The sequence below is a fragment of the Vulpes lagopus genome, chromosome 1 (assembly GCF_018345385.1).
Source record: "Vulpes lagopus strain Blue_001 chromosome 1, ASM1834538v1, whole genome shotgun sequence".
NCBI classification, from domain to species: domain Eukaryota; kingdom Metazoa; phylum Chordata; class Mammalia; order Carnivora; family Canidae; genus Vulpes; species Vulpes lagopus.
In genome coordinates this window covers 25,693,267-25,707,598 of record NC_054824.1, presented here as the reverse complement: position 1 = coordinate 25,707,598, position 14,332 = coordinate 25,693,267, and the positions used below count along the sequence as shown (strand labels likewise).

Here is a 14,332-nt window from a genome sequence, read left to right as displayed (position 1 = left end):
CAGAACTGTGAACCGAATAAATCACTGCTGTTTTAAGCCACTAATGGTTTGGAATGATTTGTTACACAGTGAAAGCTAATTGGCATACCACGCTGGGCTTGGGAAGATAGTGAAGTAGCGGAAGAGCAAAGATGAGAGATAGAGGGTGGGAAATCCTGCCACAGCGAACTCTGCTCTGATATAAACATAGAAGCAAGATTAAAATGGACAAGAGAACTGAGTACCCATAAGTTGTCTGTCTCTAAGCTTTTCTATCTTCCCTCTTCTAGTATCTGTCCTGCCTTTCTCCAATACACATAATGAGCTCCATACTGCTCAATCAATCTGACTCTCCATGAGAGCTCCTAGTGGGGTTGGTCTAAGAGCTAACAAAACAAAACAAAACAAAACAAAGATGCTGTCTCTGCTGTCTTAAGCAATCTTTTCTCTGGATGGCTTTCTGAGGTTTGTGGTCAAATTATAACTCTATAAGAAGTTGGAGGCCCAGAGGTCTAGGCAGTGGTAGGTGCTTTTCGTTGTTCAGTGTTTATCTGGGTAATAGGTTTGTTTTTTTCTTAGCCTTCCATCAATCTATGCCACTCAAATATTTCTGAGGCAATTCATGGTTCTTCCAAGAAAACAGGCTTTCCCTTACCTAATTTTTCTGCTCAGCATATTTTATAAAAAACTGTTGAGATACGTCCGGAAGCTTAAGATCCATTTCCCTCCCTTTGCTAACCAGGAGCTTATATAGGAGACAACTCTGCTGTGAAGTACCTTCCTACTCCATCAGCCTAGGGTTCTGAAGGCTCCTCTCAAAAGAGGGGTTTTCTGCTCTTCTTGAAATCCGTACAAGTAGCTGTTGTAAGACATAGAAGCTCTGCAGAATCTTTCATCCCAGGGACTCAGAGTCTCAGAAAAGATCCTAGCGTTCAAGGAGCTGCACTGGCATTTTCAAAGCACTCTGCCATCATCATTTTAGGCTATAATAGGGCTTTGGGAATTAGATAAGTCTTTGCTCCACTTTTTTCTCATTTGAAGATGTTTGCTAAAAGAGATGAAAGAAAACATCAGCCTCTCAGATGGAGCTAATGGCTAAGGCAGCAAGGCATGGCGGGAAGAATGTGAGCTTTAGAGTCAGATAGACTGAGATTGAGTCCTGGCTACTCCTTCCTTAACAGGTGAGTAGTATTAGGTAAATTACTTGCTCCTTGTGGGATTCAGAACCCTGACATGTAGATGGGGACAATAATATGCACTTTGGAGAGTTGTGTGGGATTTTATAAAAAAAATGAGATAATACATACACATAAAATGCTTGACATGTAATATATACACAATAAATGGTAGCTACTGTCATTTTGAAGAATGATATGAAGAGCTTGGATCTTCTCCTAAGAAACATCATAGTTTTCTTTACTACTTAAGCAAAATAATTTAAGTTCTAGTCTTGGGGCACTCACGTTACCCCTCTCCTCCACCCTTTGGTTTGCCCAAAATCTGATCCACAGCTCTGATGACCGATTTAATGTGTTATTTCTTCCTTCTTTGCTTTTGGTATGGGGTTTCTGCTCTCCCTTGCCAAGGAATTCTTCTCATTTGGGCAACTCATTATCATGGTGTCCATTGCTTGGTTTTCATTCAACTGTGGCCAAGCTGTGATTTATTTTCTTTCTTTCTTTCTTTCTTTCTTTCTTTCTTTCTTTCTTTCTTTCTTTCTTTCTTTTATTTATTAATTCATGAGAGACACTCAGAGAGAGGCAGAGACATAGGCAGAGGAAAAGCAGTCTCTCTGTGGGGAGCATGATGTGGACTCCATCCCAGGACCTGGAATCATGCTCTGGGCCAAAGGCAGATGCTCAACCACTAAGCCACTCAGGCATCCCCAAGCTGTGATTTTCGAACTTTAAGGTTTCCTTTCTTCTTAGCCTGGAAGTTACTCGTACCATAATGAGCACATAATTTGCCCTTGCTCACATTGACAAGTTATGCAGTGCTTCTCAACCTTTCCCACATCGTAGCACACAGAAAAAATGATAATCTTTGTAGACAAACTGGAGTAACAGACAAAGCTGCTTTTGGATGGAGTCTTGTCCAATGCCCTGAGGAGCACACATTGTCCAAAGCACATTTCTAATTCTGGCTGGGAAACTGTGTTGTTGAACATGAATTCCTTCATTCAGTACATTTTTATTCATTGTGCACTGGCACTAGCAATACAGTGGTGGACAGAACTTATTCCTTGCCCTTAAGGAGCTATATTACTGTAGTACATGTGTGAATATAGGAATGTTGAGGTAGCAGAATATATTAGAAAGAAATTGGTCTCCATGGAATCTGTTAGTCTTGGGTTAAATTCTGGCTCCACTTGCTAGCTAGCTATGTGAACTTGAGCAAAACCATTTAACTTCTCTGACTTTTAGTTTCTTATTTAGTAAAATAGAGGTCAGAAATCTCCCTGCAGGCTTGCTGGTAGGGGAGAGGAAGAGTTTAATGAGAAAAATGTTAGTTTTTGTCCCTATTTATAAATAGGGACATTTATCTGCAAGTGGCCAGTTGAGTTCTTTCCAAAATGCCTAAATGCATTCCGAGTGTCTGTTAAAAATTTCATACAATCATTTATGAGTATTAGAATATAAATGGTATATCACCTCTGACTCTGAATCAGAGAAATATTTGTGATTACCAACCAGAATCATAGATTATTCTCTTCATTCATTTATGAGTAGTTACTGTGTCCTCATTATGTGTCAAGATCAAGTTCTCACCTTTGAGAATGTTATAGTCTATGTTAGATTAGGGGCTCAGAGACCAGTTGGTAAGTTAGGGAACCAAGAACCGGAACTCAGGTATTCTATTTTCCAGTTTTGTGATGCTCCCAACAGATCATAGTCTTATACTATGAGTTAGAGAAGATATAAGGGTATATAGGATATATCCTCGCACTTCTGTAACTTGAGGACCTGACTGAATTATGGTATTTAGGCAATTTTAGTTTGGTGAATTAAGTCAGCCGTACTAGCCTCTCTAGTAACAGGGGTGGTATGTTTTTTAGAGAGCATATGTCAAATTAAAACTATTAATATTATGGATTTAGAACTGTCCTAAATATTATTCTGAACTTAAAAAATTAACTGACTTCCAGCTACAAATGGCCTGATACCTCCCAAGGGCTTGATATTCGTACTGTCCATCTGTCTCTCTATCTCTCTGCACATACAGAAATAAACACAGATGCACTTGATCCACTGCTAAAAGTCATAAACAAAAAGTTTGCAGTAAGAAAAGAAAAAGATAAAATACATGAATTTTTGGCCTATTATTTGAAGGCTAATTCTTTAAGGAATGTCCACTGCTTTGCTTATAGTTCAAGAATTCCAGAAGTTTTTTATTTTACTCAAGATCTATGTTCAACAAATTCTTTCTCTGTTCTGTTCAGGGCGGAGATTTTATTTATAGTAACAATTTGCCTGAAGTCATACAGGACTAATAGAAAAATAAATATTTTAATTCGCAAGTTATCTTTTTTCCTATTACAGATATTAACTGATTCTTGGTGTTCATAAATGAAAACTTGGGACTCTGTATTTTCATACCCAAATAGATAAGCTGAACATATACTAATTTCTCTGAGAGAGAAATAAGAGTCTTGGTTTCTTATACTCAAAAATAAAGTATAATAGCAGAGACCAGAAGCTATAGATCTTATCTTTTTTTTAAAAAAAGTTATTTGTTTGAGAGAGAGAGAGAGAATACAAGCAAGGAGAGGGGCAGAGGGAGAAGGAGAAGCAGGCACCCCACTGAGCAGGGAGCCCAATGCAGGACTGATCCCAGGACCCTGATATCATGACCTGACCTGAAGCCAGATGCTTTACCAGCTGAGCCACCCGGCGCCTCTGATCCGATCTTTTTTAAAAACTAATGAAGCCTTAGTGAGATAATTTCTGATTTATTTAGCAGAGGAACTAAACTTTACATAGAAAACGATGTCTTGGTTTTCTCTTTAAATTGTGAATAGGATAATATGATGTGTTAGTATGTAAAACATTTAAAACAATGCCTGACAGAGTTAATGTTAGCTATTACTGTTATTATGAGAAATATTTTCAAAAGTACATACCTTTATACAAATAAAGATACTATTCTATGGAATACTGCTATTGAGGAAAGGATTTATAAGTTTCATAATATTTTATATCACATATCTTTGAATGATTTTCTACCTGAAACAATTGTCATTTTGATCATATTTTAAAGAGAGATATCTAGTTTCTCAGCTAGTTTCTAGGTTCTTGATCATAGGATTAGAAATTGTGCAAGAAATACATTAGAAACAGTTGATATGATGAGTGGCACAGCATCTCAAAGGCACAAAAGTGGAAAGCTAAAAGAATTGAAGGTCAGGGGCACCTGGGTGGCTTAGTTGGTTAAGTGTCTGCCATCAACTCAGGTCATGATCCCAGAATCCCCAGATAGAGCCCTATAGAGCTTCTCCTTCTGCCTCTTACCTCACTCATGTTCTCTCATTCTCTCTCTCAAAAAAAAAAAAAAAATTGAAAATCAGTTTGGTTTGCTAAGACTTCTCTTGTTTTTGTTTCATTACCCAGTATGTTCCTCTGTGTTAGCCAGAGGTCAAGTGTGCTGATTAAGGGAAACGATGTCACTGGCCCATATTCAGACTTAGAACCACTAAAGGGAAGAATCCAGTCTAGAGAAATTTCAGTGACACTTATTTTCAAGTGCATGAGTTTTACTGTATGCCATAGAGCAGTAGTATTCTTGGATCAAAAAAAATTCCAAAAGGTTGAGGTGGAACAATATTTTATGGTTTGTATGAATGTACTTACTGGTAAAATGAGTGGGTGACTGAGGCCATGGAAAAGAATAGAACTAATGGATCTTAGACAACATACCAACAGGACTGCTGATGGACATTTGACAGATTGGTAAGTATCATTGTGCTGAAATATTTTCAATCAAGGCATTTGTGAAAAAGAAAATGCAATAATTCCAGCAAACAAAAGAAATATGTATTTAATATTTGGGAGCTTCTAATTAACTCTGTGCAATCTAAGGGATTTGTTGTTAGTGCAAATAAAAGGGATTAAATAATTATAGTCTGATGTAGTTATTTAGAATAACTTTGATTCAGCAATGCAATGCCAGACTGGTATAAAATTCTTCCTCACCATCATCACTATCAAGCAAGTTAACATCAAAGGCCAGATTCTTCCATTGATTGTTTCTTGGTTGCTCCCAGTCCCTTTTTAAAAACTTCTTTCTTTTAGAGGACACCTCTTTAGATGTTAATGTAGTCAAGAAAGGCACAATGATAGAGAAGTGGAAAGGGAAGGGGAGGAGAAAAAAAATGTGAGCTAGACAGTTTTGAGAGAAAACCTTTGGGACTGTGATTCCACCAGTCTTGGAACACTCTTGAGAGTTGAACAAGTACAGGGATTATATCTATTCCATGAGATCTGAGCTACACTTAAACTCCATTGTTTCCTCAAACACACTGATATCTGCATAGATATTTACTGATGGATTAAGCAAGGAGTCATGATTGCTCAAGTTCATACTGTGAATAAAAATGAAACTTTCTGGGGATTTCTGCAAAGCAAGGGAAGTTGTACACGAAAGATCAAGGAGTCATTCACTTTAAGATTTTCTGAGTCTTTCAATTCCAAACATCAGACAACACTTCCTGAATTTCTGTTCCTGTGTTGGGAGTCAGAAAATGACTTCTACTCCCAATTTAGCTATGAAGTAACCAAGTTATCTCGACAAGTTTCTCTGCCTCCTCACTGTCAACTGAGGAGCTTAGATTAAGTTAGTACTCTTCTAGCTCTCATTTCTGTGGATTCTAGGAGGCATGAGTTCCACCATCCTTTCCTGATGGAAGGAGAGTCCTAGAAGTAGAAGAAACCTTTATTTTTTTCTGATGCTGAAGGGCATTTTTTTTTCTAGCTTGGATTGGACAACAAATGCTAACAATAGAGAGTAGGGTTTCTCTCTGCTGAGTGCATCTTGTCCCCAACTCTTGGGACAACCTCATTAATCTCTTACCAATTATTTTAGAGCTTTGAGTGTCCCTGAATAGACGTTACTGGGCTCTTGTTCTCCTGTTTATAAATGTGGTATTGTGTACTTTGCTAGAAAAACAAATAGGGGAAATATGTGCAGTATATGGATAGGAAGTGGTTTCCTTAGTAATGATTACAGTAAGAAAAATATATGAAAGGATGTGGGTTTTGCCTTACTTTCATTACCCTCAAATCTACTTGTTCCTAACTTATATTCAATATGCCCTTTTTTATTGTAAGATAAAACAGAATCATGTACTCATGATGATCTATTATAATTTGGGGGTAAACCAGATTCTACATATGAACAGAGCAGAGTGGGACTTTCACTGCTGTTTGGGGTGTTATATTTAAAGCACATGTGTATACCTGACTTGTTTCCTCTTTGGAACTGTTCAGAAATCTGAACGACTTATAAAAGCTGTTTTCTTTATCTTTCTTGGATTTCCCTACACTTGTGCCTGTTCCTTCTTAATGTTGATTTGAATCATGAATACCCCAAACCATAGAAACCATCATGTATAAATACTGAGGCAAATTAGATATTTACTTGAAGTCATAAGTACTATTAGAGTCTAATAAAGTAATATTTGGCCTCTGGGTTGGGCTATCTTTTATCTTTTTCAGATAAATCCTCTGCAATGTGAGCTCACAGCTTCTTCTATTTTAACTTTTTAATTTTTCTGTGATGGAAAGGAGACTTACTTCAATGCACCAGAATTAGTCTGCTAAGTCTCAGTAAAGGTCCAAGAACATAACTTTCTGGCATGACTTGGCATTGCCTAAGCGTGGAGCCTTCTTAGTAAGGAACCAGAAGAGTCTTCAAGGGTGTTATTGTCAAAGTTTGATTCTGGAGATGAAGACTTGGGGATAGTCTTCTGTGTCATTGCTTCAGGAATAGGAACACAGCAGACATAGAAGGCAGTTGATCCACAAATTAATATTGATCCTCTTCTTAATGTCTCCCTTCTGAACCACAAGAGAGACAGAAATCAGAACATAATTTTAATGCCATTTCATTAACCATTATTTTCTCTTCAGATGTCATTGCTAATGAATCATACATGACCTCCTTTCTGTTAGAGGAGGGAGCTTCCTGCTGCCATCTCACGCTTCTGTGTAGGAGAAGGGAAACATACTTGGTCTCAACTGACCTCGTGTGTGTTTCTTTGGTCCATGGAGCTGAGATATATGATTCCCTTCCCAAGTTTTATTCAGAGTGCTCTGTTTTTTAAATAACAGTGAAAGGACTGGTGGCCACAAAGCAAAAAAAGAGAAGCAAGCTGGAATTTGAAGAGTGATGTTTCTGATGTGGCAAATGAATAGGTTAAGTGTACCAGCAATTCAATTCCAGGCAAAAACCATGTGAAGAAAGGCCACCCACTGCTGGGGTCCCCAGTGAGAAGAAGCTGGGCTGGTGAAGAATGGTATTGCTTGGTGATGGGAGGCCATGGTTGGAAATGAGAAGAATAATCCCAAGACTGGCTTGAGGGCCAGTCTTTTTCAGCTGAAAGTTACCCGCAGTTGACCATGGTATCTCTTGACAGCCTGTAAATTCTAAGGGGTTAGCACACACAAGCATTTCCAGTGAAGACTGGTAGTCTTCAGCAACATATTATTGAGGCATTAAATTGCATGTACCATAACGTGAGTTGAAAGAAAAGCCCATCCCAGGAGTGTGAAAGAGCAGAATCAATAGGTTGTTTTTCAGGCAGCCCGGGTGGCTTAGGGGTTTAGCACTGTCTTCAGCCCAGAGCGTGATCCTGGAGACCCGGGATTGAGTCCCGTGTCAGGCTTCCTGCTTGGGGCCTACTTCTCCCTCTGCCTGTGTCTCTGTCTCTCTCTACTCTGTGTCTCTCATGAATAAATAAATAAAATCTTTAAAAAATAGGTTGTTTTTCCTTCAATTATAACTTAAGTTTCTGCTTTTCCATGCTATGCTTGTTCATATCAGCACAGGAAATAAAAAGAAGGGCCACTATTGGCTACATTATTCTTGGTTCTATCTCTCACGTCAGTTTTCCTAGGCATTCCCACAGCCTAAGGTGAGAGGCTGTTGTATAGAAACTAACCAGCAAGGAGGCCTGAGGGGTGGGGGATGTTTTGAAATAGCTATGTGAATTTTAATAAGACTTTTAGAAAACAAGCAGCTTCTGTAGCCCACCTGTTCACATTAGAATTCCTTTCTGCTGTTCAACATGTTACTCTATTTCCTTGTTCTCCAACCCTTGGCATATAGTTTGAAGTGGAAATGCTTTCCATATTTACTCTGTCTGGGTTCCGTTTGGTCTGAGATTGGCACGTAGTTCAACTTTCATTTTGGGCTATGCCTTAAGGAAAAAAAGTCTATCCTTCCTTCTTTCTTTTCCTGCTTAGATCTTTTTCCTTCCCCAAGGTACTCTTTTCCTCATTCTTCTTCCTCCTACCTTCTGTCTTCTCACATTGTCTAGGTCAGGTTTACCCTTCCTGAATTATTTTCTCCTTTATTTTGTCTTCCATCTACCTCACCATCTATTCGGTGGGGAAGATGAGTTACTCTGTGAAATGGTAGACAGCTTGATTTCTGATAATCAAGAATCCCATTGCCTCCCTAGTTTAACTTGAAAAGGGTTCAAAGAAAATGATTGTGGATTAAAGATGGAGTAAAATTTATCAACATAAACAAGAGGGATTTCTCAGACACTGCACCAACTAGTTCTTTTCTGTCTTATGGGTTTGCATGAAGAAGGAATCTTTTAGGCCTATATTTAGGAGATGCAAGAACCCATAGTAGAAGTTCAAGGACAAAGGGCCTTTTGTTCCCATCACTGCACTGAAAGGGCTCCTGTCAAGGTCATCTGTGACCTCTGTGTTGTCAAATTCCATAGTCACTTGGGTGTCCTCATCCTATCTGACCTCTCACTAGTGTTGTCTCACTTGTCTTCTGCTTCTCTTCCCACTCCTGGTCATTTCTATTCAATCTTCCTGGATGGGCTTCCCTTCCCTACTTCAAATAGTCATGCCCCAGGGGCCAGCCCAGACCCTTTCTCTTCTCCATCTACAGTCTCTCCCTGAGGATTTCCTCTTTAAATATCATTTATATTTGGAAGACTTCTAAGTATTAGTCACCAGTGACCTCTTTCAAAAGCTCCAGACTTCTAACAAGAAGAGACCTAGTTGGGCACATAACTCCTGACATTTCTTTTTGCTATCTTCCAGAGATTACCTGACATCTCCTCTGAAATATGCATCTCAAGTTGAACCATGACCAACCAAAACAGATCCCTTTATTCTCAGTGCCACTCACTTCCCTAACCTCTTTCTTTCAGCCTTTCCAATTCCATTAAGTGGTACCACCATCCACCCAACTAACTACTCAGTCAAAAATCACATTCCTACCTCTAATCCATCACTGTGTAGCTCTACCTCCAAAATACATCAGAGATCTGTTCACTTCTCACAACTCCATGTCTATCCCTCTCATCTGTGCCACTGTCTTTCATTGTGTGCATGACTGTGATCACTTCCAAAGGGGTGTCCCTGTTTGTACTCTTGTCCTTATTGTGGCACTTTCTCCATTCAGCAGCCAGAACAATTTTCAAAAATGTCAATCAGATTGCATCATTCCTCTTCTTAATCACCTGTTGCACTGTCCTGTATGCCTGCTGCCCCACCCCATAAACACTCTGCTTCTTTGCATTGTCTGGTACTTTACTTGCCTTGTAGTCCTGACCTGCTGAAAAGTTTAGACTTCTTTATGCTGTTTTCTTTCTTGTAGGTGAAATGAGGACAAAAATATGTTGGATCTGAAAATCATTTAAAATATATAATTACTGTGCAGGTAAGAAAGCTTCCTAGGTAATCCCTTCCTTTTTTTGGGTGTGGGGGAATTTCAGGGACCAGTGGTGTTGTTTACTTTCCTATTATCTGACCAGGGATACTGGGGAGAGTTGGGGAAAACAGTATAGATGTGGGGAGACAGACATGAATTGGTGGGAGAATAAAATGGGAAAGTAAAACATGGCAGGGGGAGGGTTAAAAAGAGGGCACACCGAATACATTTTTTCATTTATAATTCTTATTATAGTGACATTTTATAAATTGAGTTGCTGTAGAAAAAGGAGTAATACAATGATATTAATTAGCATTATATTAAAAATTATGCTATTTCTCCCTGAATTTATAAAATCTTTCTGCAAAGGGCTAAAAATGGCTTAAAAAGCTCTAATGATAATATGTTATTGGGCAACATGTCTATAGTAGACATTAATTATATGGTATTAAAAAATCCACAGAGCTTTCTAAAGGTACAGTATGCTAATAAAACACCAGAAACCTAATTGCTACTCTAAGAATTTAGAATCAAAATTAGTTTATTGATAGGAAAAATTTTATTTGGATTAAATATTCACAAAACATTTTCTAGGATGTAGTTTTTCACTGTAAGGAAAAATAGAAAAACAAAAACCAAGATAATTACTCAGGCCTTGTTATACAGATACTACTGTTAAATTTCCTCTTTCTCAAAGAGATTTTATTGTGTGCCTTTCAGAGCCTTTTATAAGTCAGCCACTAGAGAGCAAACTTCTTCTTTTTATCAGGCTGCAGTTTTATTTAAAAAAATACACACCACATATATATCAGCACTCTTACAATACCACATTATCTCTGACTGTAAAATCTGATAATATAGCTTCTGGATGCCTGAGGCGGTGGGTGTGAGGGATGAAAGTAGGGAATTTTAAGGCTGTTTATATTAAAAACATAAGAAAGAACAAGATAAGTTATTGTAATGTTGAACTACCTTTCCGGAGTGAAAATGAAACCTTCTGCTAATGGAGCATAAAGTCTTATGTTTCATCCCATGTAATAAAACACGATAGGCATTGTTTGGTCTTACAGGCATCTTGGGCCTTTTTATGAGGTGAGGATCTCGAGAGAGCTCAAAGAAATGATACTTTTTCCAGGTGAAGTGTGGATAAATTACATCGTCAGCTACCTTTACTGTTTTCAGTTGTGGATGCTTGAGCCAGGCACAAGAAAGCTGCCAGGTGAGGAACATTCTCATCTCTTGGATGAATCCCCACTATTGACATCTGTTCCAAAGATCGGTATAGTCCCCAAATATCAATATGCAAGCAGATCAATCTGCCATAGGTGGGATGCAAGGGACAGTGGGGGATTTACTGCACACAGTAAACTCCAAGTTACGAGGCCCCAGGAGATATTTCTCAGCAGGTTTTGGGCCAAGATGGAGAGATCTTTAAGTGAGCAAAACTGCTTTCTCTTCTGGGAGGCTGTTCAACAATTGGCCTTTGGCACACCATCTTAGGGACTCATGGCTGAACAAAGTCATTGGAATCAAATTTCATCTCTTTTGTCTGGGCTTTAGGGTATTTGAGTATTTATAGTCTAGAATTTGAAATTTTGGGAAGTTAAAAAATGAATAATTAACAGCTATAGGTAGATTATTTAAAAATATCCAGGAATGAGGTTTCAAAATCTTCCAAGGGAACATTTTCCTGGGTTTATCGGCTATTTCAGTTAGGATACTTTTCTTATATAATATGACAATGTCACCAGATTTAGCCTAATACTTTATTCTCCAGGGCCTTCTGTGGAAGGACCTCAATGGGCACTATTCACATTTCATAATCAATCAGCAGTCATTGCATGCTTACCCAGTGCTCTGCACAGTGCCAGTGTAACTCAACAAAGACACGCATGTGTTGAACACTTGCTCTTTGCCCCGTACTGCGATGAGCACTGTAGCAAACATTAAGAGCAACCAGATGAGGCCTGTCCTTACAGAGGTTATGCTCCAGTGAAAGAAACTCTTACGAATTGCTCACTGCAGGGAGACTCAGGCAGTGTTATGTTCTGTAGAGTTGAAGAGCTGTGGGAAAACAAAGAGGAAGAGATTCCGTCCTGACTGGGAGACTCCAGGCAGGTTCCATTGAAGAGGTGGCACTTATTTCCGTGAAAGAGGTGGTACTTTAACTGGACTTGGAGGATGCATAGATTATTCTTACAATTTCTATTAGTTATCTGCAGTTGTAATGGTTAGTATCCCTAGGTGGTAAAGTCTCTGATGGTAGTGGACTATCTGTAACCACATGGAGCCTGGCACAGAGTAGAGGGTCTATCTACCCTCTACCCCCAAGTCAGCACAGTGTGGTGGATGAGAACATTCACCTGGGACCAGACTGGCCCTTAGTACTGTGTGACCTTGAGCAGTTTATTCAGCTCTTCTGTGCTCCAGTGTCTTCATCTGGGAAATGTGCATACATAATAGCACCTATGTTCTCTATCTATGTTCTCCTCTGGAATTCAGACACAACTGAGCATTTCCCAAAATCTGTGGGGTACCCAGCAAAATTCTTTTCACTGATATCCATGGAGCCCCCAAGGAAAGAGCTGAGTGAGATGGACTCAAGGAAGAGGGAGTTCTGGCTCAACTGAAGCCTCCAGGGAATATGGGGAGGCAAGAAAGAACATCTGTCTCATGGAATGCTTTCCTTTCACCCAGTTCTTTGCACTGATTCTTTTTTTTTTTTATGATAGTCACAGAGAGATAGAGAGAGAGGCAGAGACACAGGCAGAGGGAGAAGCAGGCTCCATGCACCGGGAGCCCGACGTGGGATTCGATCCCGGGTCTCCAGGATCGCGCCCTGGGCCAAAGGCAGGCGCCAAACCGCTGCGCCACCCAGGGATCCCTTTGCACTGATTCTTATGCACGCTGTATGTATGTGAAACTTTAGGTTTACAAGACAATAAATGAAATCCTGAAAGAGCTATTTTTACCAAAAGATCTCTAAAACTCCAGGGCCCTGGTGGAATTTCTTTCATAGTCCTCCATCTGACTGTAATTCAGGGCAGAGGTAGGGTAGAGGGAGGCTTTGATGAATTGACAGTTCCAGAGGTCACAGGGCAGCACTATCTCCTCTGGGGCCCCAAGGCTTCTGCTGGGTGGCAGAGGTGCCTGGAAGAGCCTCACCCAGAGGAAGCAGCTGCCTTGGCTGACACCACATGGGGTGGTCCCCATTTGAACACATCTGAGGCAGACCCTGGTAACCTGGTAATGTCCAGAAATTCTGGGCAGCTGGGAGCTCTTTGCAAAAGAAGAATCCTGCAATAGCAGCAGACAAGGTGAAAGTCAACGAAGAAAGGTTATGACCCAGGCTATCCAGTTTGTGTCTTTTAGGCTCCTCTGGTCCCTGACACATCAGTTACATGTGACTCCTGTTTGCAATTCAGCAACTTTCCTTAGTAATTGAAGGTCAGAAAAGTTTTTAAAAAATTCTCCCCTTGCCTACCAAAGTCATATATCTTATTGTGGATAGTTAAGAGAAGAAAACAAGATAAAAAATTTGGTTAAAATTAGCTTATGCAATGATAACTACTTTGAGTGTATTTTTAAAAATATAGTTTGGTGTATTTCCATTCAGATTTGATATTAACAGAAAGCATGTATATTTGGCATTTGGTAAATTTATCTAAATTTATCTATCTAAATTTATCTAAATATTGCTATAAAGTTTTTTTTTTACCAGTTTTAATCCTCCCCCTTTCACTTAACTTTATATTTTGAATATTTTCCTACATTATTACAGGCAAATAGTCTACGAAATGAAATAGTGCTCAATGGTATAAAAAGAGAACACTCCCTTCTCTCCTCAGCTTTACCTGTTTTGTCCTGTTTTAAGAGGAAGCACTTTTAGTTATTATATAGCAGCTTCTTTCAACACGTAGTCCCGTTTTTGAAACTAGTATTATATTTACCTGACAGGGGAGATGCCATGATCACAAGGAGGTTTTCCCAGGGTGGATGCTTAACCATTACACTCCGGTTGTGCTGACCCCTGCGATTTCCAGCACAGTCTGTGGTGGTGGGGCACTGGTTCGCCACCCCCCCCCCCCATCTTCTCAGGTTGGAGACCACACCTGAGTTCTACTGCCTCCCTAGTTTGCTCTCCCTGCATTTTGCCCCCAGGCTTAGTGGTGAGACAGCCTCCTTGTTTGGGGGGTTCTTATAGGAGGATTTCACAAAGTGCAAAGTGGTGAGAGTGTGTTAGGTTGAGAAGTTCAGTGTGAGTTCTCAAGCAACTCGAGTTTCTTTTTGCCTGACTGGTCAGTTGAAGAAACCCGGTAAGTTTGAACTTTATTGCTGTTTTTGTATTTGCACCTCTGCATGTTTTCATCCATACGAAATCACAGGGAGTCCTAGAGCGAAGAAAGGCATCCAGACTGGGAATGAGGGGGTGCGGGGAGGGGGGGTGAAGATAAATCAG

At 39.6% G+C, this 14,332-nt stretch overlaps 1 pseudogene; it reads left to right on the top strand.

Annotated features, from left to right (window-relative positions):
* Positions 1-13,815: 13,815 nt before the first annotated feature.
* On the top strand, positions 13,816-13,958 carry LOC121475338 (annotated as a pseudogene).
* Positions 13,959-14,332: the final 374 nt, after the last annotated feature.